At 41.5% G+C, this 26,470-nt stretch overlaps 1 protein-coding gene across 12 annotated transcripts in view; it reads right to left on the reverse strand.

The window, feature by feature from the left end:
- Nucleotides 1-14,245: 14,245 nt before the first annotated feature.
- The window catches only part of ERC2 (ELKS/RAB6-interacting/CAST family member 2), a 534,400-nt gene continuing 522,175 nt past the window's right edge, over nt 14,246-26,470 (reverse strand). For all 12 annotated transcript variants that reach the window (XR_003920743.2, XR_003920742.2, XR_003920751.2 and 9 more), the window contains one exon: nt 14,246-17,236. The gene's annotated coding sequence lies outside the window, so the exon portion shown is untranslated. The remainder of the gene's footprint in view (nt 17,237-26,470) is intronic.

Here is a 26,470-nt window from a genome sequence, read left to right on the forward strand (position 1 = left end):
TCCCCCCGTGTCTCTCCCTCGCTCCTCTTCACCCCGCTGCTTAAAACAGTTTAAAAAAAAAAAAAAAAAAAAAAAAGGAAAAAGAAAAAAAAAAATAAGTTGGAGAGCCAACGGCAGCTGAAAAACTTTCTCCGCAGCGCATGCGCCCGGAGCCGACCTATTGCAGACTGGGCTGGATTTTAAAGCTGTACGGCAGCGAGCGGAACCTCGGGGCGGGCGGGGGGCGCCCGGGCTCCGCGGCCGCTGCGCGTCCCTGGGAGTCCCGCATCCCCCTCCCGCCCCGCATCCCCCGGTCCTTCCCGATGGCCGAGCCCGGCGTGAGACCCCGTGAACACAAACTCTTCCCGCAAAGCGGTGCCCCCTGCGCCCCCCCCGTCCGGGGGGGGGGGGGGTGCGTGCGGGGGTGCGCGGCCCGCCCCGTGCCACCAGCACCGCCGGCTGGTTATCCTGGGCCGGGGGACACGGACACACGGGCACGCTAATGTGCCGGGCCGGCCCCGCGGAGGCTCCCCCTCGCCTACATGTGCGTGCAATGTGCAGCGCACATGGCCGAGCCGGAGGGGGCTGCACCAGCATTCCTGATGAGTGGCTCATTTGACAAGTCTCGTTTATCGCATGCTCCGAGACACGAGAGGCGGCCGCGTGTGCCGCCTGCCAAGCGCTGGGGGACGGAGCGGGCTCGACGGTTTGGGTTCCTCCTTCTTCAGCGTCTTTTTTTCCGCTGTAAATTTGGCAAGCTGTTGACAAAACCGTTTGGGTTAAATCGGGTAGGACCCAATGAGAGCTACAGGCGAGGAGGGCTTCGCGGACCCTTTGTACTTCAGAGCGCTTTCGCCGCTCCGCAGCCCTCAGCCGACGGTTTTTTATTGCACCTCTCGCATCTCGCATGCACCCAAGTGCAGGAAACGGGAGCGTTCCCCCAGCCCTGCCGTAACTCCGCATTATTTCCCTCGTATTCGCCTGCGACTGCGGGTCCGCGGGGGGGATGCGGGGGGAGGGGGCGCATTATCAAAGCAGCCCTGGGAAAGGCAAACAGGCTGCGAGAGCAGCTCCGCGGTCAACAAACGCCTTCGCTCCTTCAAAGCCGTTCCAGCGCAAATAAAATCCCTTCAGGAGCCCAACGGGGGGAAAGGCACATCCCTGCCGGCCTGAGCCCCGCCGCAGACGCGCCCCCGGGGCCGGGAGCTGGCCCGCCCCGACGGGGCGCTGCCCGCCAGGTAAGCGCAGCCCTCCTCCGGCATCAGCCCCGGCTCCACGCTCTCGCCCCGAGCGCTGACCGGGCGAGCTCCCCTCCTCCAGGCCCCCAACGCTCCGGGCCGCCCCCTCCGCGGCCCGGCCCGGGGCGCCGCTCCCCGCCGAGCCCGGCGGCGGCCGCCGCCTCCCGGGGAGGGGGACGCGCTGGAGGGGCCGCCGAGGAGGGGGCAGCCCGGGCCGCGGGTGCGCGGGGAGGGAGCGGGACGGCGTGGAAAGGGGAGCGCTGCCTACCGGAGCGGGGGAAGGCGTAAAGGCAGCGCGGAGCTCGCCCCGGGGGCGGGCGGTCAGCCCGGGGACCCTGCGCGCCCCCGCGGGCACCTGCCTGCCCGGACGGGGCCCGAGGCCGCAGCATCGCTGCCGGCGGATTTATTTACTCCCTGGTATCCGGGGAGCCTTTCCATTAGGCATCCTCCCAGCCCGGGCTGCGGTTCGTTCCTCGGGACGGCTGGTGAGGAATTTATAAATTAGGTGCAGCACCAGGGCCGGGGACCGGGGGGGGGGGAGGAATGAAGGGGTTGTTCGTTCCTTTTAGGAAGACCAACCTTAGTTTTATGCCTAGTAAATAATATTTTATTGCCTTTGGTTTACTGTGGCATTTCAATTATCCCCTTTAGGAGTCTGCAAACTGCGTGGGTTAAAGGTCATTTCTCAAATCACTAGAATTAGTAAAGAATAGCAGAAAACTGTAAAAAGGGGAGGAGCCGTGCAGTAAAACAAGAAAGATCGCCTGAAATAAACTAATAAAGAGTCCCGAGCTGTTTACCTCTCGCATTTGTATTCCCGAATGATGTTTAGCATCGTGTAATTGCATAATGTCATCGGGCACAGGAAAACGCCTAGCCCGGGACGATCGATACAGGCAGGCAAGCAGGCAGGGCTGTTAGCGGCGGCTTGGCAATAGGCGAAGCCAACACCAGATCATTTTCGTTGCCGGGATTCCTAGTCATTGCTTTTAAAAAGAAAACTGAACAGGGAATTTATAAATCACGGGCAAATTTTCAAGCTATGGCGCATAGAAGTGGAAATAAAGGGCAGAAATCCAAACATCCTGCAAGGCTTTAAGAATTTTAATTTCTCCTCGCTATTTAAAACAGCTGGGTGAAGCTAGAGAGGGCAGGAGGGAGAAGTATTGACAATGTTACAGGCATTCGTGCCGCCCAAGCTTTTGTTTTCCAGGTTTGTTGGCGATGGAGCTCTTAAGTTAACCGGACAGTTGATCCGGTGTGCTTTACTGCCTACGTCGAAGCGTCTTCTGGAGGGAAAAAAAAAAATGCTCAGAGTAATGTAATAGGAAGTGCAAAGATATCGTTGAATGTCCAAACAGCCAAACCCCAAACAGCAACACTGCAAGATTTTAGAGATGAAGGTCTGCTATAGTTCTGCAATGCTCTGGAAGACAGAAATAGATTATTTCTGGTCTTTCAGATGTGTTTCTGCCATTTTCCTGCAGAGTAATGCATTTTAACAAAGGAGTGGCCACATCGAAATACTGCACGCGTGTGTTCATTTTAACATGTAGCGCTGTGTGATTTATATCTTTACACCTTGGCCAATGGCAAATATGCAGTCAGAGGCTGATAGGCACGGTTGTCCACCATGAAGGACCCATTTGGGAAGCAGAACTTTCAAGAGAAGAAGGTATTTTCCTCTCTTTTGAGTTCATCATGGCATTTGAATATATATAATATAGGGACTATTACACATATTGTCCTGAACCTTTGTGAAGGCATAGCCCATCTGCAGCTGCTTTGGTATTTCTATGCCTCGTGTACCTGCATATATGCTTTTTTAGGTGAGGGCCATACAAAGTACCATAATGACCAACAGACAGAGCAAATATGTCATGTTATTTTGAACATGTAACCTGCCCTCTGCCCACCAGGACATCTATTCCAGGGATGACTTTTTATTTCAAGCTCCGAGGAACTTGGATGTAACTGCCTTGTAATCATACAAGCACTTTCCTAAGGCTGTTTGCTTTCCTAAAATGTGCTGTTGCTTTCTTCTACAGACCACCCTGGCATCCAAAGGATGGCTAAACTACAAAAGAAATGCCAAAGATGGTGATTTTATGCCAAATCTTGCAATACTTGTTACTCTCCTGTATCCTTAGCCACTAGAGGCAAGAAAGGCTGGCAAACTCTCTGTTTAAATAATCGTTTTATATTTCTACCTTGCCTAACTGCTGAAGAAACTTTGACAAGTTAAGAGACTAGAAGACAGAGAAAAGAGTATGGATGTCCATCATGTCCCCCTGCCCTGTCCCCTTCTCCTCCCTCAAATCCCAAATTCATGATGTTGAAAGAAGCCAGGATATTTGGGAGCAGCAATAAGCACTAGAGAGGAAGAAATAGAGTCTAGATTAGCATTCATCTTTACCAGGTAAAGACATACTTTAGATGCAGTGAGATGCAAATAAGAGGCACCAGACAACAGAGGAAAATTTACAGGGTAATGAAGAGTCACAGATTCTGGTAAATACAGCAGTCTACAAACCTGCAAAGTCTGTAGAAAAAAATACACCATTTTATATTTGAATTGATGATAACTATACCAATTTGTTATTACTAGTAATGAACTGCATAACAAATAGGCCCCTCAGAACACTCAGCAGTTGCATTATTAGCTGGAGAAAGACAGTTGTGGACTCACTTTTTGGTTTTAATGTGCAAAACACAGGTGGGATCTTTTCATTCCCTCCTACTGAGGTCTACTAAGCCTTGCTGCCACTGCAGAAATCTGCTGGGTCACGGAGGAAAATAAAGATGTGAGAAAATTCTTTACAAAAATGAGAAGTAACTCTAAAAGCTGTTGAACCAGGATGCCAACCAGGTGCCATGTCTGTTGGAGCATGGGGCTCAACTGCTGTGAGCTCAGCCAGGTGGAAGATGGTCAAAAAGTGCCTTCTCACAAGAGCAGGGAAGGCTGCACTTTGGTGCCCCACAGTGATGATTATTTTCCTGTTCTGGGAGACTGGTGCCACAGGCAGCTGCTTGTGCCCAGCCCTGGCTCGAGCACCCTGAGCTCAGTGAGCTGAAGGTGCGGGTGCTGACGCTAACGCAGGTGCCTGAAGGAGATGTTCAAGGAGGACATGACCCCCCCCAGCCAACAGGACATGGAAAGCTGCCTAGAGCTCTGCTTTCCGTAGTAATAGAGACGGTGCAAGGGGAGCTTCTGACATATTTTAGTTTTATCTCTGGAATAGCGAGGTTGTTGAAGGTAATTATCAAAGGGGTAACTTTATGCCTCCAGAAGCGTTTGCTGTTTTCTCCTCTGTCCTGCCTCTCTCCGGGCCACGTGTCCCTCTCCTCACACCTTGTGCCTTTGCCTACAAGCTGTGGGTCTTTATCTCGGTCATACCTCTCCCGTCCGCATCGCGGCCATTGCCCTGCTGCCACCATATGTCATTGGAATGTTTCAAGTAGTGAGTCTGGTTTACTTAAAGAATAGTGCTTTTAGAGGAATAATACTTTGCTTTGTTTCCATTAGGACCTTAAAAAAAACGTTTATGGGAGGAAAAATAAACAATCCCACCACCACTCCTTAACAACAGAGTACTTTCCCTCTCCTAATGCTACCAGTTCCTTCTTTCACTGAGGCCAAAGGCACCTCCCATAAACTCTGGAGGGCTCTTATATGTTTCTTCTGAGTGGTCTGAACATAACTCTCCCCAATACACACACACAGAGGCACACAGAGAGTTCATTTTCCAGAGATGACCAGGCAGGGAGCTTTGTCACACCGACTACGGCCCAGCACAGTCTCCTGGTTCTTCCTAAGAGAGCTGCGGAACAGTTGAGGCATGGAAGGCCATAGCTGCAGAGAAGGTCCGCACAGGAGACGACGGGGAAAGGACAGGACGAGGCTCTTTTCCACAGCCCACCTGTACCACTCACGTGTAACAACAGCCCTTTAGAAGCCCCGTTCTCACACGCAGGTCTCTGCCTTGTGGCTGTGCTTCAGGTTCCCAAGCACAGCAGCAAAGAGAGGGCAGAAGCAGCCCAGCACCGGCTATAGAGGTGAGGGATCCTGCCGGCATAATCTCTGCTCTTTAAACAGACCCCCCTATCAGCGGACTGCCATTGCGCTCCGTTTACACTGCTAACATACCCCAGGCAGCCCGAGATGTGGTTTGGGGCTGTGCAGATGGTGCCGGGTGGTACATCACCGCACTTGTTTCACCATCCTCCTTGGACCGTATAAGATGGTACGCCTACGTTAGGAAATTTTTTCATCCCATTTTCTGCCTGGCATATTTTCGTGGTGTTGTGTTGATTGCTGTGCCATACTCATGACCCACAGGTAACCAGGACTCTCAGGAGATTTTACTGATGGCAAACCAGCAGACCATGAATGGGCAGGAAGGGGCAGAGAGGAAAGGGCACCACAGACTTCCCATGAGCATGGACCAGTCTGACACCCACTCCTGACATGTGTGGTTGCCTGGGGCCGCGTCCACTCCTGAATAGCACTACTTACCTCAGAGAAGATTAGAAGATTAGGCTCAAGTTTAGAATTGTAGCAATATGAGATTCTCAAAGTCTGCATAGCTCAAGGAGGAATGTAGGTGGATGCTGTCTGAAGCTCTCACCTGAAATATCACCAAGCATTTCTTTAAAATATACACACACCCGTCATCAGTAAGGTGTGTTTAAGAGTGAGAGGAGGGAGTTTGGTTAGCCCTTACATGACACTTGTCTTAAAGACTACTTAGCTAATTCATCATTTCCTTAGGACTAAAGGTATGTCATAACAGCTAAGCCAATGTATATTTGTCCATGACTTCTTAAAGCCAATACAATTCTGAACATAGCTATCAATCTATGCACCATGAGCAACACATCTGATAAATTTAACCCTATCTTTCAAGCTCCATAATAGTCTGTGAATTGACCTTGATTCTTACCAGTTTATTTAGAATACGGCATTGTTTGACAACTCATTTTACAAAGTTATTTAAGGTTTAGATTAATTTTGAACTGTTCATTTCTCAAGTATTTGATTAGGCAAACTTTGTGACTCGTTAACCTGGTGATACTATTGTCTTTATTTTTTCATGGAATGATTAAGGTACCATTTTAGCTCTGCATTATTTTCCTCAATTTAAATGAAAATTGTGAAGCGTTTTGAAAACGGCACTGACAGTGCCAATGTTTGCCCGCAGTGAATAACACAAGGATACACTGATAGCACAGCTATGGGACCGGGTGAAATAGCATGTATTAAGATTCTATACAGAATAGGTGCGGTGGCCACATGTGTAGACCTGGCACATACAGCAAGTGCTTCCCCTGCTAAAATCACTAACCTAGCCTTGAAAAGTTGGAAATTGATTTATCGTGGACCACCTTTCATTCTCTTCCGCTGTTTAGAGCTTGTAGACTGTCACTTTTTGCGGAGTGACCTGACAAAAAGTGTTTATAGTATACTCTTGGAAGAAACAAGGACCCTTGTGGTGGGAAGTGTACTGTGCTTCCAGGCAGGACCTGGCAAGGAATTGGATGAGGGCTTCTGCAGTGAGGCCTCTGCGGCGCTCCAACCTACCTGAGTTCTGGCATCAAAGTCCGTCAGGTGACTCCTCTTGTTCCGCTGCTTCATTCGAAGGCAGAGAAAAACCGTCCGAGCAGCTTACTGTGCTATTGGAGTTGACAATCCCACGGAGATGGGAGATGATCTTCTGTTCTTTATAATAGTACAGAACACTGGAAGCTTTTTTGTTGAGTAGCTGTATTTTTGCTTCTGGGAGAGCATGACAGGTACTCATTACTGCCTAGTGTGCTGCTTTGAACAGCCATGGTAATTGCCCAGCCCTGCCTCATTGGCATCTGTCCTGGTCACAGCATTTCTTCCACCCAAACAGTCAGTAATAACCTATAATTCAAAGCATAGTGGTGACTCCATGATATCACTTTTAACAAAGCAGCCAAGCAAAGGAACAGCTACAGAAGTAGCCACTTAATTGCTTGATAATAGTCATTGCACTCTAGTTTAGCTAATTGTCTTTATTGTGGGTTGCTGACTTAGCAACTTTTCTTTATTTAATCATCTGTTTTGCTAATATTTTCATAAAACACTTCCTTCCAGAATGTCTGAGGCTTACAGGGTAACATGTATTGCGTTTTCATGGTCAGTTACATGTATTTCTACGGAATGATGGAAATGTCAAAGGCTAATACCCTACCTGCTTTTCAAGCAGAAGTGCATTTCCATGCAGTTCCATCATCCTGTGACTTTTTTTTTTTTTTTTGACAATATGGTATGAAGTTATTGTGAAGGGCTGCATTATCATGAGTAGGATATCGTGAGGATATTCTTTATTTCCATAGAAGCTGATAGTATTTCTTCACTATCCCACAGCACCAGCTTGTGTTCCTTAGGAAAATATTGCCAAGTTTTTCAGTATTTTCTTTGTACCTCTCCTCTTTATCAAAAAGGTACCTTAGTTAAAAGTCCCAGCTTGACTCTGTGAAAAAAGGAGTATAGAATATACATTGTAAAAGTGACTTAAATAGTTAAATGTGTGTCACAGCAGGGCTTTTTGCCACTAAGTAGGCAGGGTGCTCCCCTTCAAAATGCTGGACTTTATACTTGCCAGTTGCACTGGAATGAATATTGACAGTCCTATCCCTGACTAGAATAGTTTTGGGGAAAGCATTCCTTGTCTGAAATACAATTTGAGCAGTATTTTATTATACTGTGACCCTGTGAGTATACAACCAGGAGGGACTCCTGGGGTTTATTTCAGCTGATTATGGAACACACAGCAGAATACAGCCAGTGACCTCTGTAAATGATCACATATTTGACTTTTGGATAAGAAGTCATCTAGTCATAAATGATTTATCTAAAAGATTCTATCTGATCTGAGACTAAGCTTCACTCAGCTGCATTAGCAAAGTATGTAATGATTTATAAATTTCACATACTGTAGTACTTTAGAAAATATATTTACATTTTATATTCTTTACATATATCTGGACTGGATTTGAAAGCTAATTCAAAGTTAAATCAGATTTTTTAAAATATTTGTTAAAAATATTCCTTCCTAAAAATCTGGTATTCATTTCAAGATGATATCCTGTATTTAATAAGAATTGTTAATATTGTCTGTGTAGCATAATTACAAAACTGCACTAAGATGTGGCACTCGAAAGAAGTGTCCTTTTCATCTTCATTCCTGCGGTGCAAGTAGGATGTGCGTAACATCAAAACTATCTTTTCAATTGCCATTTTGTTTGTAACATGGTTTAAGGCAGCAACTTTGAAATGTTTTGAATATGCAAATAGGAAGAAATTTAGCAAAATAAAAACATCTGATTTTTTTAAATTTGTCCCATTCCCCTGGTGTTTGACCCTCCTGAAAGTACTAGGCTATCACACATCAAGGCACCATTCCTTTCATATGAATTACTCAATTCAAGTATCTCATTTTCTTTATTTTCAGACAGCAGTTTAATGTCTGTGTTGCTAAGTAATCTAAATTCTTCCCAGAACTCGCTATGGTGTCAAGGTCCAACAAACCAGTTGCAGAAAATGCCCCTTCAGTGCAATTTCTCACTAATCACTCAGAGTTTAACAAACGTGCCTGCATCACAATTTGTATTCGGAATTTCAAAAGTGAGAAGGAAAAACAATCATTGAGCCAAACTGATTAGGCAAGTGAACTCTGAATAAACAGCACTTCTAAACAACCTATTTTAATATTTCCTGATTTGCCTGATTCTTTGAGACACTAATGGTGGCAACCTAATGTATATTAGGAAAAGTTTATAAGGTTTTCTATATTTCAGTCTCTGTCGTGCAAGATGCTGATTATATTCAAATCCCACAGCAAGCAAAGGAAGGAGAGCATTTTCCTATTGCACAGAATAGGACCCATAGGTAATCCAAGTCTGAAGCATGTGTTTAATTTCAGACTGTCTTACCTAAGGTGCTTCCTGCCTCGTGCAAAGTCCTCTGCGCACCCCCAGAGAAGGTGGCAAAGCGGACAAAGAATCATAGGATTCCTTCAAAAAGAAGTTTTCAAAGACTGCATCTGGCACTTCTGCGTGAGGGAATTCAGAGCTAAAAAATGTGCAGAGCACTGCAGAAGTAGAAAAATCAGTCCTATACGCCCCTATGGCTGCAATGGAGAAGAGCAAACAGAATAGCAGCAAGGCATAAACATTTTAAGCGAAATCATTCCCTGCGATGTATCAGAGAACAGATGTGGACGAGGATTGCTATGAAAAGCTATCAGTATCACCATGAGCATTCATATTACCCCAAAAGTATTTATAATTGATTTCAGGATCTAAGTCCTGTAAAAATTTGCTCACGTGAGTAGTTGTATTCTTCTATAAGTTATCATCTGGCCAATTATAGCCAAAAATGCCAAGCACTGATATCCCTTACTCACTTGAGAAGAACTAAGAGTAATTCCTTCTGACTTCAGTAGCGTTACTCATGGAAGCAGGGTGCTACTCCTGTTCGCTGATTTTAAATTCTTAACCTGTTTCAAAGACACTAACGAATATAATAACATTTATAGTCAGATTAGTAAACAGTTCTCTCTATTTTAGCAGACTGACTATATCCAGTGCACTATGCTTCACATAGAAGGAGGATTGTGAGATATTTCAATAAATCTACCTATGAATTGCAATAACTGATGGTAATCTTGAAGAAAAATTAAGAATACCTGCACAATACTCAGGTCTGAAGAAGAGGCTTCTGCTGAAATATTCATGTTCTTGTAACCAAGAAAAAAATCCTTATCATATGAACCGGACAGGTCTTTTCCTGTAGTTTTCAGACCTTGATGTTTTATTGACCAAACTCCTTGCTTTAGACTTGAGCTCATGTTCTCCGAGGAAGTACAAGTGGTAATTATGCAAGTCTTTCCTTCCCTCTCATAGGCAGCATTCACAAGGGAGATTTACAACCTTCAGCTTTCAGATACGGAGACTGGTTGTTTAACTTCAGCGAGAATAACTCTGACATGGTGAATGGCATCAGAATTGGAACAAATCCTCTAGAAACTGGCTACCTGGACAGCCCTGGGAGTTAGTTTTTATGGGGAGTTTTTTTGCCTCTTCTTTTTCCTGTAGTAACCCCAACTGAAAGATTGGTCAGAATTTCTTTTGTTTTAGAAAACAGACTCTTTAAATATAATGCATTTTACTCCCTGAGGCAATAGGAAATCTATCTATAGCAATAGCAAACTAACCTACGGACTGAATGATACTTATTCAATCATAACAAATACTGTGAGATAAGTGACCGTAATGTACAGACGCTATAATAAGAGACTGCGTTAAGAGTTGGTAGGAGTAGAGTGCTGACCTAGAAACACAGTCAGGACTACTATACACAAAATAGATTGTAAATGAACTTCAGTAATGAAACCTAAGATGTATTTTCTTATCACAAAGCACTCAAAAAGTCAGCCAGTTGGTTCACCTGAATTACATTTAGCTCAAATTCTGATATATAGAGGAAATGGCTTGGCCCCATGCTCCTGTAAATGTATGCAGTTGCTCCAGAAAGAAGCAAGTGGAGTGCAATCAGAAACTTACTTTTAATCAATAGCCTTTCAGTTCGCTTCAGTAAAGTTTGGATTAGTCCCTTAATGCACACCCTTATCATGACTGACAACAATCCCGCCTTCACACTTGTGATTGATCTAAGACTGGAGAAAGTACAGGGGGCAGGAGAGTTAGGCAGGAGGAATACAGCTAGTCCATAGTGACTGCATTTCTGTGACCCAAAGTGGATTGTAATAAGGATCTTTTTATTAAAACAAAACAAAACAAAACTGTAAGAGCTCCAGGGCAGATCTGTGTTCTCTTTTGGCCTATGTTAACCTCTAACCAAAATCTGGCCATTTAAAAAAAAAAATGTACTTCAGCTATTTTCCTTTATTTGTGGAAGTTTAAAATGAAATATAAAGCCCATAATAAAATGCATATGAGGACACAAATCAATAGACTTGAGAACTATGTTAAGAACTACCCAACCGTATAGGTCTTCATTAACAAGGGTGTTCTCGTGAAATGCAGAAAATGCTCTTATTTGCTTGTATGCATGTTGTTGTTCATGATATTATTTATTTCTATGGCAACCAAAGCAGTAAATACAGCTACATTAGACAACAATAATCAAGAAAAAAAACCTTATTGCAAAAGAAGACGACTAAGAGCCAAAACAGAGGTGTTTAGATGATGGTGTAATTTTCTATAATAACTGTTTAGCCGCATATTTGGCAAGCCCTGGATAACTCACTTATGAGTAATGCATTTGTCCAAATTACATTCAAATAAAAAATAGTTACCATGCTGCATTGTCATGCATTCTGCACAGACATTTCCTCTCTATCGATTTTCCCACGACAAGAAGTCTTCTTACTGAACTCAGGTTAACTGTGGCTTGATGCTTTTTTCTCTCGTGCAGCCTCTCGAAAGTTGGTTAGGTGATGCGGAGCCACACATCATCAGTCCTTCGCTATCTGGAGCTATCTAACTTCCTTGTGCAGCCTCCCACTCGCCTCTCCGCTGTCTGCTCCATCTGGAGGGAGCTGGCTGCTCTCCTCCAGCCCCGGCTCCCCGAGCGCAAGGCAGCCTGCAGCTGCCAGAACATCTGCTGTCTGCTGGCCTCGCTGGGGTGAGTACCAAAAGCACAGCCTTTTTAAAGTTGGACAGTCGCCTCCATTAGAAACTGCATGGGTTCAAAGTTCCTGGATTTGTCCTGAGACTCGTAGCTACATGGGAATATATGGTATAACTATCTGTAACGCAAATTCAAGCGCACATTTCGAAGGGATACGTGCGTTGTCGTTAGGATGCGCTGGCATTTTGCCTGCTCTTCCCCTGCATCTGTGGTGATCTGGTTTTAGAATAGTCTCATTCGGAAGAAAGTCATTTTGAAGAGCGAGGAGTGGAAGGAATGTAAACCCAAACAAAATCAGTCCTTGATTCTGCAATTGCATCCATCAAGGGTGGGCTTCTCAACAGGGCTCCTGCTGCATCAGTGCCTCCAGGCCATACCAAATCTGTAGTGACGTGTCGTGGGCTACTCCTGGTGAAGGCAGAGGTTGCCTCTTGTTTGAGAAGGTGCATTTGAAAAAGAGGTGTCTTGTTTGAAAAGTTAGGAGCATGAAATAACGTCACTCTAATCTCACAGGAGGAAAACCTGTACAGCAGCCCCCCCTCAGCTGTCCTTTTCATACATGGGTCAAATCATGCCCTGGCGACACGCAGGGCTCCCACTGACTTCATAATGGCAAATGTATCACTTATTTAGAGCTGACCTGGCTTTATTTAGAATGATTTAATACATTAGTTATTAAAAGTTTCGTGTTTTGGAGAAGCAATATCAACAGGTGAAATACAGTCACGCTGTTCTTTGACGCTCTGTTTTGTACTTTCTGACAGGTTTCTGCACAGGGCAGGATGCAGTGTGCATAATTAGTGCGGCTCTTCCAGGATCAAATCCTGGACCGGGAGCACAGTGTGAACAACCGGGAGATGCAGAAGGTGTTCTGCAATTGGCTTCATCCAACCTGTGCCGGCACGGAGCTTTTTGGGGCTCTCAAGAGTGTGTCTGAACTGACACGTTGGCTTGAAATGCAAGCCAACACATGGCTTCATCCCCTGAATGTCCCCCACTGCTTATACTTTCGCTTGCTCAAACCTCGAGCTACTTTGGCTTAAGTCTGGAGCGAACAAACGGGCTCCCTTCGGAAGAAACCGCAAGCGCAGAAGAGGTTGACCCTTATTCAGGCTCTCTCCTGTGGGGCTGGAGGAGCTCTTGACTGTATGAACTCAAACTTCACCTTGAGGTGAGAGGTTCCTGCAGGCAGAGCTGCTCCCCGGAGGCACCCAGCAGACACAAACACACTGGTCCTGCCCCTTCCCCTGGGGCCCTCACAGCCCCTTTGTACAGAGGAAAGAGGGGACTCCTGGCCGAAAACAATCTTGCAGAAAATGGGGCTCAGGAGCCTTTTACAGCTTCCCCAAGTCCACTGCCGTCCTCCTCCGTGTCCTTACTACGACACGTTGGCACGTGCTGTCCCCTTCACCGCGCACGGAGGGAGGACCTGGCTTTAAAGGAGGAAGTGATTAATGCTGAAAATAGAATAAAAAATGTGCGTTTCCAATGGAGTGGGATGGAGAGTCCCCTAATAGGGGCACTGCCGGAATACAGAACAAGACCATTCTGAAAAATTGTGCAGGTCTAGAAAGAAGATAGAAGCAACTGCTACTCAATTTATAGTATTGCGACTCAAAGCTAAGTAGTCGTAAGTAGAATACACAGTAAATGTATATTTAGCTGTAGTTAAAAGTGAAACTTAATATCCTATGTTAGTACATAGTACTCTCTTACCAAGAAAACTAATTTATAGGTAAAGAAACAGAGCTTAAAACTAAGAGACTGTGTGTTTTTAAATAACCGAAGTAAAATGCATACTTACTTACCTTTTATTCTCCTGCTGTGTGTGCCGTGAGCTGGTCCAGGGAGTTCTATGAGGTAAGAAATTCCTGTTCAACAAAAGTTCCTTTTCTAAAAAAAGTGAACATAATGGAAACGGGGAACCACTTACCAGGCAGCTGAAAAAGGAGCTGACTGTGCAGAGAATTTCACACCTTATGGCTTTTGGTCAGTAAAGTACATAAACAAAATGTAATTTTCTATGCAATTACACAGGGTCACACAAGAATATTATGTTTTAGAAACGCACTCAAAAGCATATTGCTCTCTAAGAGCCCAATCCGGAAAATGGTTCCTCACTTCAGTAAAGTTGCTCATAAGCATTTCTGGGAGTGAGGCCTAGGAGACATTTTCCTTTTTATGCTTTCTTAAACAGTTTATGTGATAGTAACAACAGGAAGATAAATTACTTTGAATGGTAGCAATTAGAGAAATAAGGAGCGTGATAGATTTACCATGTGGAAAACATCTCTCACACATTTTCTTACAGTCATTAAACCTACTTTTAATGACACAACACTGATTTCAGAAAGAAACAAAGTTTATTTGATGAATATAAACAAGCTGATCAACACTAAATACTTCCCATACACATGATAACAATGTTATGAACTCTAAATACCTTGGTACTTTACACTTCTACTAGACATTAAATTACAATGACTGTCTAATACATGCCCACTGGTAATTTCTAGGAATTCCTTAGTTTCATATCAATGTCCTTAACCATATATCAATATCACAATCCAGAACATGCCACTCACTTGAAAAAATTATTACAAGAAGCACTATCAAATGAGGATCTAAGGTAAATAGGGAATACTGACCCATTGCTGCAGAACATCACATTCAAACGTCACCCTACACACACAAAAAAAACATTGCAGATATAGTTTGTGTCAACACATCTGAGGTCTTTTCATAAACACTGTTTAAAAAGTAAATTGAAACCCACTTTCAAATGAAAGTCAATGTGCAGGTACGTGCATACTGGATACACAAAATTCATTAAATACAAAATTCATACTGTACATTTAAATGAAAGAAAGAATGTGCAGTACAAGACTGATCTCACATTAAAATAATAACCATTATCTTAAATGTTAACCAAAAGTTGGTTTGCTTCTTTACACTTAGAGGGGGGAAAAAGATCTACCAAACATTGCTCAAATAAAATATTTCCCAACATCACAGTGTTTATTGTAAACCCCGAGATTCTATTTTAGTATATGAAAAAATTTTCTCCAAACATCATAGAGTATCACATGAAATGAAAAGAAGGAAAAAAAAAAAAAAAAAAAACCAACAAGAAAGAAAAAAGCGATGTTAGACAAAATTTTCCTCTTTAGGGGCTAACTTGTAGGCCCTGATAAAAGTTTAGATCATTACTCTTACCAACATGAGTGGAGCAAAAATGCCCCTAAAATAATATTTGTGACAAAATTGGCACATACATATAAATATCTAACTATACAGCTTTGTATCTGTGACCCTATTTCCCCCCTAGTTTATTTCCTACTTCAAGTATTCAGTTGCAGAGTTAAGGTAAAGACCTGATTGTAAGAGACACAGACGATTGTCCCCTACTGCGACAACAAATTTGTCATGAGAAACTAGTTTTGTTGTCTGAGTTTCCAAGTGCAACATTTGTCATATGTGCTAAATATACTCCCAAAAGCTTTGCTGTTTCAAAAACAAAGATCTAAAATGCCATTGAAAGTTAAAGGACAAACTTTTTAAACATGAATGAAATTGGGATTATCTATGCTATACTAATTCTATACACTTTACTCTATTTATTGAAGACAGTAGCATCCAGCAGGACTCCTGCTCAAATAAATTTCTCTTTGATTGCACCCAGAATTGTGGTACAGATAAATAAAATATCATCTCTAGACAATAATTTTAAAGGGGTTACTATGTATGGCTCATGTAGGATGTTTAGGGTTAATTGCACCACAGGTTCAAAAAATAATTTTTCTAAATTCAGTGCAAGACTTTAGGAGTATCCATTTAGATTTCTCTTTTTTTTTACAGCAGCAAAGAAAAACTACTAAGGATTAAGGCCACCCATGCTTAAATTTATTGTTTGTCCTTTAAAAATGCAGATATTCTATTCCCACTCCCATCAGCATGGAAGCATTTCTTCCATGGGCAAAAAGACGCCTCAATTAAACAGCCAAACATTTGCACATGTTTGCCAGACTGACTGAAAATGTTCATGGAGTCATAAGGATCCTCTCCTTGAGAAGTGGTAGAGATTTGACTATCAGTTATATTCTCTCACTGAATGTAATGACTTCATATTTTTATTTTTCCTTGCATGTGCTTTAAATTTATTTTACTAGATACATTTTGTTGATACAAATAGCCTTTAAATGCTATTTGTTCACTGGTATTTTCTTTAACATCTACGATTTGTTGGGATCCATGTTGGAGACTGTTTTTCAACGTAGAAAACAATAACAAACAGTTCCTCATTTACAGGAGACCTAATGCATATACTGTATTCACAGCAATCTTATCTTTATTTTTGGTTTTTTTTTTTTTTTTTAAAGAGTCCCAGCTTTTATTGTTGAAAACCTGTATGCATTTGGATGGTAAAAGGTTGATACATCCTTGTGTATATGTCCATATATATACATACATATGTATTTATATATGCCTCAAGCTTTTACCATCCAGGAATAGATGGTATATAATCTTATATTTATGCTCAAATTAGATGTCCTATGCATTGTCAGAGACACACACCATATTTTCATAAAGCTAATCTTTGTCATCAGTTATTAGTACCAAAAATTGATTTCATTTCCAACCTGGCCCAGAGCTTAATACCGGTTATACTATCAATATTTTTTTGGTTTCGGTTTGGTTTGGTTTGGTTTTTTTAATTATTATTATTTTATCAGTAGATATAAGAAAACAGAGGAGGGTAAAGGCTTGGTTTTTATTTTTTGGAAAAGCCCACACCTAACTGGGGGTAAGATTAATGCCAACACCCTTAGATAGCATTTTACTAATACCTTTTTGATAATCTAGTGCAATAGAAGTGATACTTTAGAATAGACTAGCTAAATCAGCAAATGCAGATACCACATCTAAGAGAATCTGAATTACTTATTAAAATCAATATCAATTTACTAAAAATTAGTTAAATAATCTGTTTAACTGAACTTCATTAAACAATAATATGCTGAACAGATGGTTTCCTTGTGAAAACAGAATAACTTGCAAGACCCATTAAAGACAGAAATGAAGCTCTTATAATTTCTGCTTGAGTCTCCTTCATTATTTTCCAAAGTATCAAATTTCATAGTAGACTACAAGAAATAATGGAGAAAATGCCAATTAATGCAGCATTTCATTAGATATCAACCTTAGCATTCGTTTTCTGCATCTGTGATCTTCTCTAGGATATCATGGTCATGTTTGGAGATCCAGTGCAATAGATTATCATCGTTACCTTCCAGCGCTACGTTTTTTCTTCCTCTTTCGCTAGTTCCTCTGACAACTGTAACAAGGGAACAAAATATTCCAATTAATAACATGACTGAAGCATACAAAACATTGTAGTTTTCATCTAATCAAGCTTCTCATAGACATCAGTGGATATATTGCTTTTCTAGGGACTAGGGATTAAGTAAGGATTTAAATTCAATTTGAACCCACTTATCATGTTCATAGGTGGCAATTAGTTTTACAGCTGATTGTATGACAAGATCCCCCCTAAATGGAAAAGATTTTAAATTCCAAAGATGTGAAATACTATTGTGCTTGTGATTCTGTAAATGGTGAGTTTCTTATCTACAAGCACAGTAGCTTTGAAGTGGAAATGCTATTAATAAAGCTAAATATTTTTATTTGGAAACCAAAGGAATCATCCATTTATTTCCACTGAGTTCCACGGCAGGTGGGAATACATAGTACCTCCAGCAACTCTCCAAAATTGAAAGTACTGAAAGCAACATTTTATTGTTATATTTTAAGTGCTTTAAGTCCACTTTACTTTACAAAACAGTGGAGAAAGGTTTTATGGATACAAGAACCTCAGATTTAGAAAAGTTAAAATATTCAAAAACCCGTTGTGAGTTTTTCAGCCATGCAGTCACTACTCAATGACTGTTGCTCTTCATGGCTTGGCTGGCGTTGCTCAAATCCAGGGGACCACGAGAGGCAGCTGGTGTAAGCCCGAGTCAGTTAGTGGAAAGAGTCTTCCTGCTTTCCACAGGCTTTGGATGAGGCTCCATGTCTGATTGGAAGCGACTACAGAGTGGGGCCTGAATGACTTTTATCGTTACGCTAGTTCTGCTGCAAGCAAACGGCGTAGTATTGTTGAACAGAGGGCGGTGAACTAGTCTTATGCACATTATCTGTATATCAGATGAGTGGGAGGACTTGAGTGATTCCTTTACAGGGCAGTTGTTCATTTATCCACTGACTTTGTTTCCAGAAAAGTGGAAATGCGTTATGTATGGGATTCTCCATTATTGCCCTTGCATTTATGTAACCTTAGAAGTTTCCAAAACATTCAATTTTATAAAAAAGAAATTGCCATAGAACGCTTACGCTTTTGTATACAGCTGAAAAATTATTATGTTTTGTAATAGAGCTAGTTGACTACAATGCCCCTTTAAATTCTAGAATCTAGTATTTATCAGAGTAATTATTCTGTGAGTAAAGCGAAACACTGTTCACAGAATAAACTCGCAAACGATTTTAAATCCCTATTTTCAAGTTCATGTCCTTGTGGCAAGTACATATAACGGTTTATATAATACAAACTTAGATGAATAGTTCTACTTTTCCAAGGGGAGGTTGGTACAATTCTTCTGGTTGAAACACTTAGGGACTAATCCAAAGCCCACTGAAATGTGGAAAGGTTCCCACTGATTTTAACAGGTTTTGGATCTGGCCCGTGAATGGAGAAAAAATGACTTCTGCAGAGCTGGAAAGCCAGGGAGTTCCTAAAGTAGATCATGTTACTAGTTCTGGCACATAAAATCTTTGCAAACTTTTTATGAAAACTGTAAGTCAGAGCATGCATTACGTTTCGTGAACTGTGCATAGCTCCCATTCTTTTGTGTGCCGAGTATTTCTTAATCATCATTCAAAGAGATACACAGGCATAGGGAGCACCTATAGAAATTAATGAGGAGAGTACATTCCAGAAACCGTAGCACAAAAATGTCTATAATTTTTTAACAGGTTCGCTAAAACATAATCACAGCAAATCTTCAATGTACTTGATATTTTACAAGCTGAAGTTCCTTTGCAATTAACACTCATTTATGCTCTTAAAAATAAGAACCCAGAATAAACTGTCCACTCTGAGGAATAGCAACAAATCACAAAATACAATCTCTCTCTCTGGCTTGCTCCCCAAATTTTCGTTGGGGTTCTGCTAGAGAATGAAACCCCCGAAGAAACCCCACCCGCTTAATCAACCCACCCATTCATCAGGAAACCATGTATGTATTGGAAGTGTAACAAAAACTTGTTCACCACAGGTAGGAAATGCAAAATATTTCTCAAGTAAGTCAAATAAATATATAAAAGGATATTGCTGTCAAATACCAACTGAGGTTGAGTAAATTAAATTTATATTTGTTTCTTCAATGCTGTACTTGGTACAGGTCACTGAACCTCTAAAACAGAAATAAAATTTGGTAACATACATTGGGCCTGAGATTCAGCAGTGCTCCAGCTGAAATTAATGTCTTATGAGTTTGGCACCTCTGACAGTCCATTAGATAGCAGTCAATGAAAACAGCAGAAGGATGTGAAGATATAAAAGTGTAGTAGCCCACAAATATTTGTTCAGATTGTTTTTCCTTTGGATAAAGACACCTGCCTGATTACTACTTTTTACCTCCAATCCTTTCCTCTCAGCAGTGATTTGCAGAAACAAGCTGGAGAGGGTGGGTAAACACAAAGGGGTTAAAGGGGAAACTGTTTAATAACAGTAGTAAAATGCAGGCTATTTTTGACATCTGGGTTAATGTCCATTATGCTCCATATGCTTTCCAAATGTTTGCAACAAGCACCCAGATACAAAAACAGATACCCATTCACATAGGCTTAAATTGCCCTCTCCTAACCTGTTACACATGGTACCTACATAAAAGGCCAACAACTGATATGGTAATTAGTGAGTCAGAAAGAGAGGGAATAGCCACTTTGTTGCAGGGAATTGGTATCTGACCAAATGTTGGTAGAGAAGGATATCATTAATGAAAACCTGTTAGGGCTATTTCTGCTCCTTAATCTATGACAAGGCATTTGCGTTATAATGTGGCATCTTTTAAAAAGCTGTCAGGATGAATTCCTCAGTTTCCTTCTCTAGACTCATTCGTCATGACTGTGATCAGAGTCCCAGCAAATGACGGGAAGTTATTTCATTTTCTGGAAACAGGTAACTAGACTGAAAAGCAGCATTTAAAAAATAAGACTGTAAGTCATAAAATCTTTCTCAAGTGACCTCCCGGAATTCACCTGTGCCTCTTGCAACAACAAAATCTAAATGACATGAAGAAAAAAAAAAAAGCATTCTCAATTTTTACTTTTGTCTGTGCAAAACCATGAAAAGAATGACACGATTAACTAAAACAAAGCCCTGGCACAGTACTGTTCTGAATTCTGTCCCTGCCACTACCTTATTGTGTGACTAAGGAAAAAGTCGTATCATTTTTCTGTGCCTAACTTGCTCTTTGCTATAGCAGGGATAACATCAGGCTCCTCACAGGAATTTGCAAGGCTTAATGTTTGTAATGTGCCTTAATAGTCCTGGATGAGTGCTAAGTATTATTATTTTTCAGTTCCTGCATTTGATTAAAACTGAAATAACATAGTAAAAATTAAATTAATATATTAAGTTACAAGTAAAGAGCGAGCATGTGGTTTGTGGAGCTACTTGTAACACTTTTAATACGAACATGTATTACAGACTAGGTGATTCCCAAGGTCTGTAATGACATGTACCATGTGGGCATAACTTAACAACTGCAGAATCCCCCCCAGATGTTTGATTCAGCCAAAAATCTGTTCGTGGCTTCTGTGCGAGCCCAGAGCTCAGACCAGTGGGAGCACTGCGGGCTGCTTTTCCCCTGCCCCTGAAGCGCAGTTGCAAACATGATCACAGCCCAGATATTTGCAACTCAGCACAAGAAATGATATTAGGTAGCACAGATCCGCTGGAGTGCTCGCCACTATATAGTTCCCTTAACACAGGATACGAAAATGGCATGATATGTACTATTTGAACTTCTCTGTCTTTACAGCCCCAACAATAAATACTGTTCTTGCTACTTCCTCCTGGCTTAACTCTCGTGGAAAGAATGAAAACCCACCTCTTGCTTTCTAAAGAATACAGTAACCTGTTAAAGCCTGTTATATCGATGTGAAAATCTCTAGCGAGGAGGGCCAAGAAGAGAAATAATTAAGACACAGAGATGTATCCAACCTATGTAGAAAACTTCCAACGCCGAGATGCCAAAGACACCTAAGACACTTGTTGAGCTGAGTGAAAAGGTAAAATCTAGTTTAAATTTATAGCATTCCTTCAGTGTCCCTCTAGGAGTTTGGCTTTTTGCCAGTGTTCCTTGTTAAAAATTTGTTAAACGTGTTTGGCATTAATGCAAACACAAAGTGCTCATTTGTTACAAATTCTATTGGAATGCATTCATTTAAGGCAATGAAGTAGTTACCAGAAAAGAAAAAATGTTCATTAAGTACATTTTAAAAATACAATGATGTATGCGGTGCATAACTATGGCGCCCCAGTGGCTATATAAATATCTGACAGAATAACCACAAGTTGTGTTTGGTTTGAAATTGGAATCTTTTAAACATAACCGATAGAACAAAAACTGGTTTTGTTTGTTGTCAAAACTGATGTTAGTCTTTCTTGTTTAGAACTAGTTAAAATAACCAAAGTTTTGGCATACAATTTCTTACATCTCAAATCAATAAAGCCCACAGGTTAAAGTAACGCTAAAGGAAGTTTCTTCATTTGAACGGTAAGTGCAGCACTGCACATTATCTGGAGAACACTGAACACAAAGTAAACACCCTGCTTGGAGGAGAACAAATTTTAGTCATTCTTAAAAACTCCACTTCAGGAAATGTTACCTGGGAGATCTGCAACTGTCTGACAACATTCAGGTATACCTAGGCAAAGGTGTCATGCTCTACTCTTAATGCACTAATCCTTTCAGAGAATAAATTGCTCAAACCTAGTTAACAAAATCCTAATAACAAATCTCTCTTTTATAATGTGAAATATCCCTGATAATGATAACTCTTGATTTTGAACAAGCAATTCTGAGGTGTATTTCTTAAAGGCTAGAAAATATCTTCTTAGCTACATTGTAAAAGCAGAACCATTTTTCTTTTTACTTTTTCAATGACTTATAGTTGCTTACAATAAAGCTTAAAAATGGTAAATACATGAGTAAAATATATTTTAAAAGAAAGGTCGAGAAACTGTGTGATGTAATGAAATATTGAAAGGTTCACAAAAAAATCGGTATAAAAAGTTATTTATAAAGACAAAATTAACTTTGTTCCAATTCTGTCAAAGAAATTATTTATCCCATTTGTTGCTATTTATGTTTTAAATTCATTATACAGTAAACTTCAGAAGGATCTGCAGCTGGTGGTGGAATCACTGCATGAATGTGATGAACTTTCCATATTGCTATAGTGCCAGAATTGTTAATCTGCGTTAGGGATAAAAGCAGATACCGTTGGGATGAATAAAATCAAATGGATTCAAGCCCTCTCGAGAGTGAGAGTCCTTGAAAACTACTGTACAATTATATGATAAAATTAGATGAAGTTTATGAACCTTGAGACTATTTGGACAAGGATGCCTTCTCTACTGGGAATGTTTATAAATCAAAATTAGACAAGTGGTATATGAGTTGAAAGACAGCTCTTTTCTTTTTTTTAATAAACTTTTTCTTTTCATAAAACAAGTCTAGTCCAAATCAAAGCTCTTCAGAAATATGAGAAAACTCAGCACATATTCTTCAATCTGTCACTTTCACACTGAATTACAAAGAGGCTTATGGGAAATGTTACGGATGGCTTCAGACTAGCACTCTTCGATGGGCTGAGCTGGAGCGTATTGAAGATGATGGAAGAATTTCCATCGACTCCAGTGGACCCGAGAGCCGCTCACGGAGGCAGCAGTGACTCAGCAGCGCAGGGCACGGAGCTCGTTGTCAAGACATTTATGACTTCCTTAAGATGCAGCATGCGAGACCATTAAGGCTTCTTTTTTTTCATTATTTAAATCAAACAGAAGTGACAAATAAAGAAGAGTTCTTGGGTAAAGTGGTTCAAACAACAAGAGTTCCCAGTGTGATCCTAAAAACTGTCAATAGCAGAGATTACTTAATGAACTTTGAAGGAGCCTTTTTCATCCTCGCTGATGTGGAATGCCATTTATTCTCGTGCTAGGGACTAATTAGGGGCCTTTTTTGAAGATCAAGGTTTTGCGATCTCTGCTTCTTAATAACATGGTTTGCCTGTCTGCCACCTGGGACAAGGCAAGGCACTCTCTCTAACTCCTGAACAGCAGGCACTGCCTTAGGCCATTGCAAGTGCAGGCAGGAAACCGATCCTGCCTTTGCAGTCCTTTAACCCCTTCGCTGCCGGCCCTCCGCAAGCCCACTCAAAGCCCTGAAGAGGCAGGGATCAATCCCGTGCGAAAGCATTAACTTCAGCTAAGAAAAAAACCGCATGGCTGGAAATCTGACACAAAGGGCACGATTATTGCATTGGTGCAGTGATAAAGATGGCATCAGAAACCACGCTCCACTTAGAGATTGGATCGGATGCACGTGGCAGCGCTTGCTGCCAATCCACATACCGCTTGCTGCGCTGCGAGCGGACAGACAGTTCGTGTTTCTGGTGGCTGGGAAAAGAAGTGGTTAAATAAAAGCTGTGTCAAGCCCCCAATCTAATAAGTCATCTTATTAGGAAGTTGTGATGCCCTGTTTGCCCTAGCCTGTGGCTTGTCTGCTCCACTGAAAGGTCTCCTGCTGGGACCTTTGTGGCATTATATGAGGTAGAGAAGGCTGCTGCAATATATGAGCCTCGGGTTTGAGCAGCCAAAACAGCAGGAGAACTAAGCTGCAAAGAATTAAACATGTAACAACTTTGTAAAAGCACAGACAGTGATTGAGGTTGGCCCTTTTGCTGTTGACACATTCTGGCCCCTGTCGGTTGTGGTCACTAAACCCATTAGAGTTGCAGTGTGGCAACATCTAGTTCAGCAAGTTCAATGTGTTTCTGTTTTATTTCTAAATACTGGACGCGAGCTGGCAGTGATAGGAGAGCGGAGTATGGCACCAGAAATATGTCATAAACACAGTCGTCATTGTCAGGGATGTGAAATTACTTTTCAAACTATTTATTTTTGGCAGATGGAGGTTGGGTGTATTTTTGCATTTTGTTAACTGAAATTTAATTGCAACTTGCTGCATGTTTTGTTTAACTTAAAAAAAAAAAAAAGGAAACCTCAAGATGCTGTTTTCTCTTAAAAGAGAAAATTTTCACTGGATAGAGAAATCTTTGTTGCTAGAAATTCAGTGGAAAATGAAAACAGAAAAAAACGAACCCCCTAAAATCTCAACTGGGATAAGTTTCACATATGAGCATCCACTTATTTTTAAATCAACACTCCCCACTGTTCTTATTTTTTTCCTTTCTTTAAGATAAAACAGATTTTAAAAACTGGATTGTGAAATGGACAAGAAAGATGAATTAAATCAATGAAAGGAGATAGTACTGATATAACCGAGGGGTAGATTTAAATGATAAACCCTAATATAAGATACAAATCAGAAGAATACCCCTTCCTATCTCCGTAAGGACTACACTTTTCTCAGGGAACAGTGCAAGGTTTCTATTGTATGTTGATGAGGATGCTTGTGGTCCCTGAGCTCTGAAGGTTCTGTTTGCCTTTCAAAACTGCATTGTGGTCCCACGTTTTGTAAATCCCTGCAGATTCATCACTGCCAGGAGCTACCAGTCTGTAGATATGGAGCAAATGATGAGCTGGCTGAACAGTTGTGTATCTGAAACGTGTCTCTCTCTCAAGCCTCTTAGGTGTTGCGGCTGCCCTCATTCCCAAATGAGCTAAAGCTTATGGAAGAGGGTAAATGTGCAGAGAATGATCAAGACAGGTCACAGCTGAAGGAAGGAAGGGGTTGGCAATCTTTTGTTCCTTCTGTCCGCAGGCATTTTCCCTGGTGCCCTCCCCTGTTTCTTCACGGGTGAGGTAACGGGGCTTTGCTCAGGTGTAGTCACCCTCTGGGTGCAGCCGGCTCTCTGCCGCTGCCAGCGCTGCTGAGGGCTCGGTAAGTTCCAGCTTGCTGAGCCACAGAAATGACCAGCCACTCCTTTTGGAGGGACAAAAAAATGATGTCAAAGGGAAAGCACATTCTTTCTTTGGCCACCAGTGATGAAGGAGTGTTTCTTTTCTGTTCGTAGCAGTTCGCCTGAGCCAAGCAAGGTCATAGCTGTGGCTTTTCTCTGGATGAGGGGAATTTCTAGAATTTGTAGGACTTATTTTTTTCTGTCATCTTTTTAGATTTGCTGATAGTTTAGGACTAGAAGGAAATTCTTAAAATCTCATACATATTTGTCTGGCTGTAGGGAGTATGACTTGGTTTTCACCTCATGCATCCTACCAGAGTCAGTCAATATTTAATAGCTAAAATTGGCTGGCTGTTGTGCTTGGATAACTCTAGTCACTGTGGCTGCCACCACACTCTGTTGTTAGAAGCATATTGGTTACTAGATGTTGTACCAGAGTAAATACTAATAAATTTGGTGGTTGTGGTGAGGAAGTTTAATCCAAAAGCATTCCAGCCAACAAGCAGGCATACAAGGGCTGTACTCCTTCTTTTGAAGTACCCAAAGGCTGGATGGAGTCGGGAGGAAGAGAGGTGGTGAGGGCTGAGTACCGGTTTGAGGCACTTCATGTGTGGGCCTATTTCTTCCCTTAGGAAAAGGCTGGATTCTTGGCTAGAGAGGACAAGTCTTCTTGGAAGTGCTGGGCATAGGATGGTGTCCTTAGGGCAGATGACTCCAGTAAATTGGCAGAAGTTTGCTGGGATTATCTTTTTCTTAACCAAATAATAAGAAGAAAATTAATAAAGATGCATCTAATGGCTTGCGTCTGCTTTTCCAATCACCTTAGATTGCTTATCTTCTAAAGTTGAGAATAAACTAATGAGCTTCAGAATATTGCTCTCTGGATCTGAATATTTGTACCAACAGCTGTATGTCCCTATCTATACTTCATAATTTAGGTAAACCATTAACATGCCATTTCATTAGTTTGTTCTGCTAGTTAATAGCCCTGTACTCCTTAAAGTTATCCTATCAGTTATATTTAAATACTCATTGTGCTGTGGAGAGCATTGTGACGTATGCTTATTGTATTAATAATATAAAAGAAATCACTATGCCAAAGGACAGCTCAGAGTTTTGTTACATACCAAAAGCCTGTTTTATGGTACATGAGATATACTTTCATCTTCTTCACCTCCAAATGCTCCTAAATATTTTTTATTTTACATGGTTCATGATATGAACCTACTTACAAAACTAAGTTCACTTTTAAGTGTGATATTTACAGTTGCATCTTTTAATATCAAGAAGAAAGAGATACAGCTAAGGAAGGTGTTAGTAGGGTTGGTCTATTTGAAGTAACACCAACGCTGGATCCACT

Source organism: Aquila chrysaetos, chromosome 20 (genome assembly GCF_900496995.4).
Source record: "Aquila chrysaetos chrysaetos chromosome 20, bAquChr1.4, whole genome shotgun sequence".
In the NCBI taxonomy this organism is placed as follows: Eukaryota; Metazoa; Chordata; class Aves; order Accipitriformes; family Accipitridae; genus Aquila; species Aquila chrysaetos.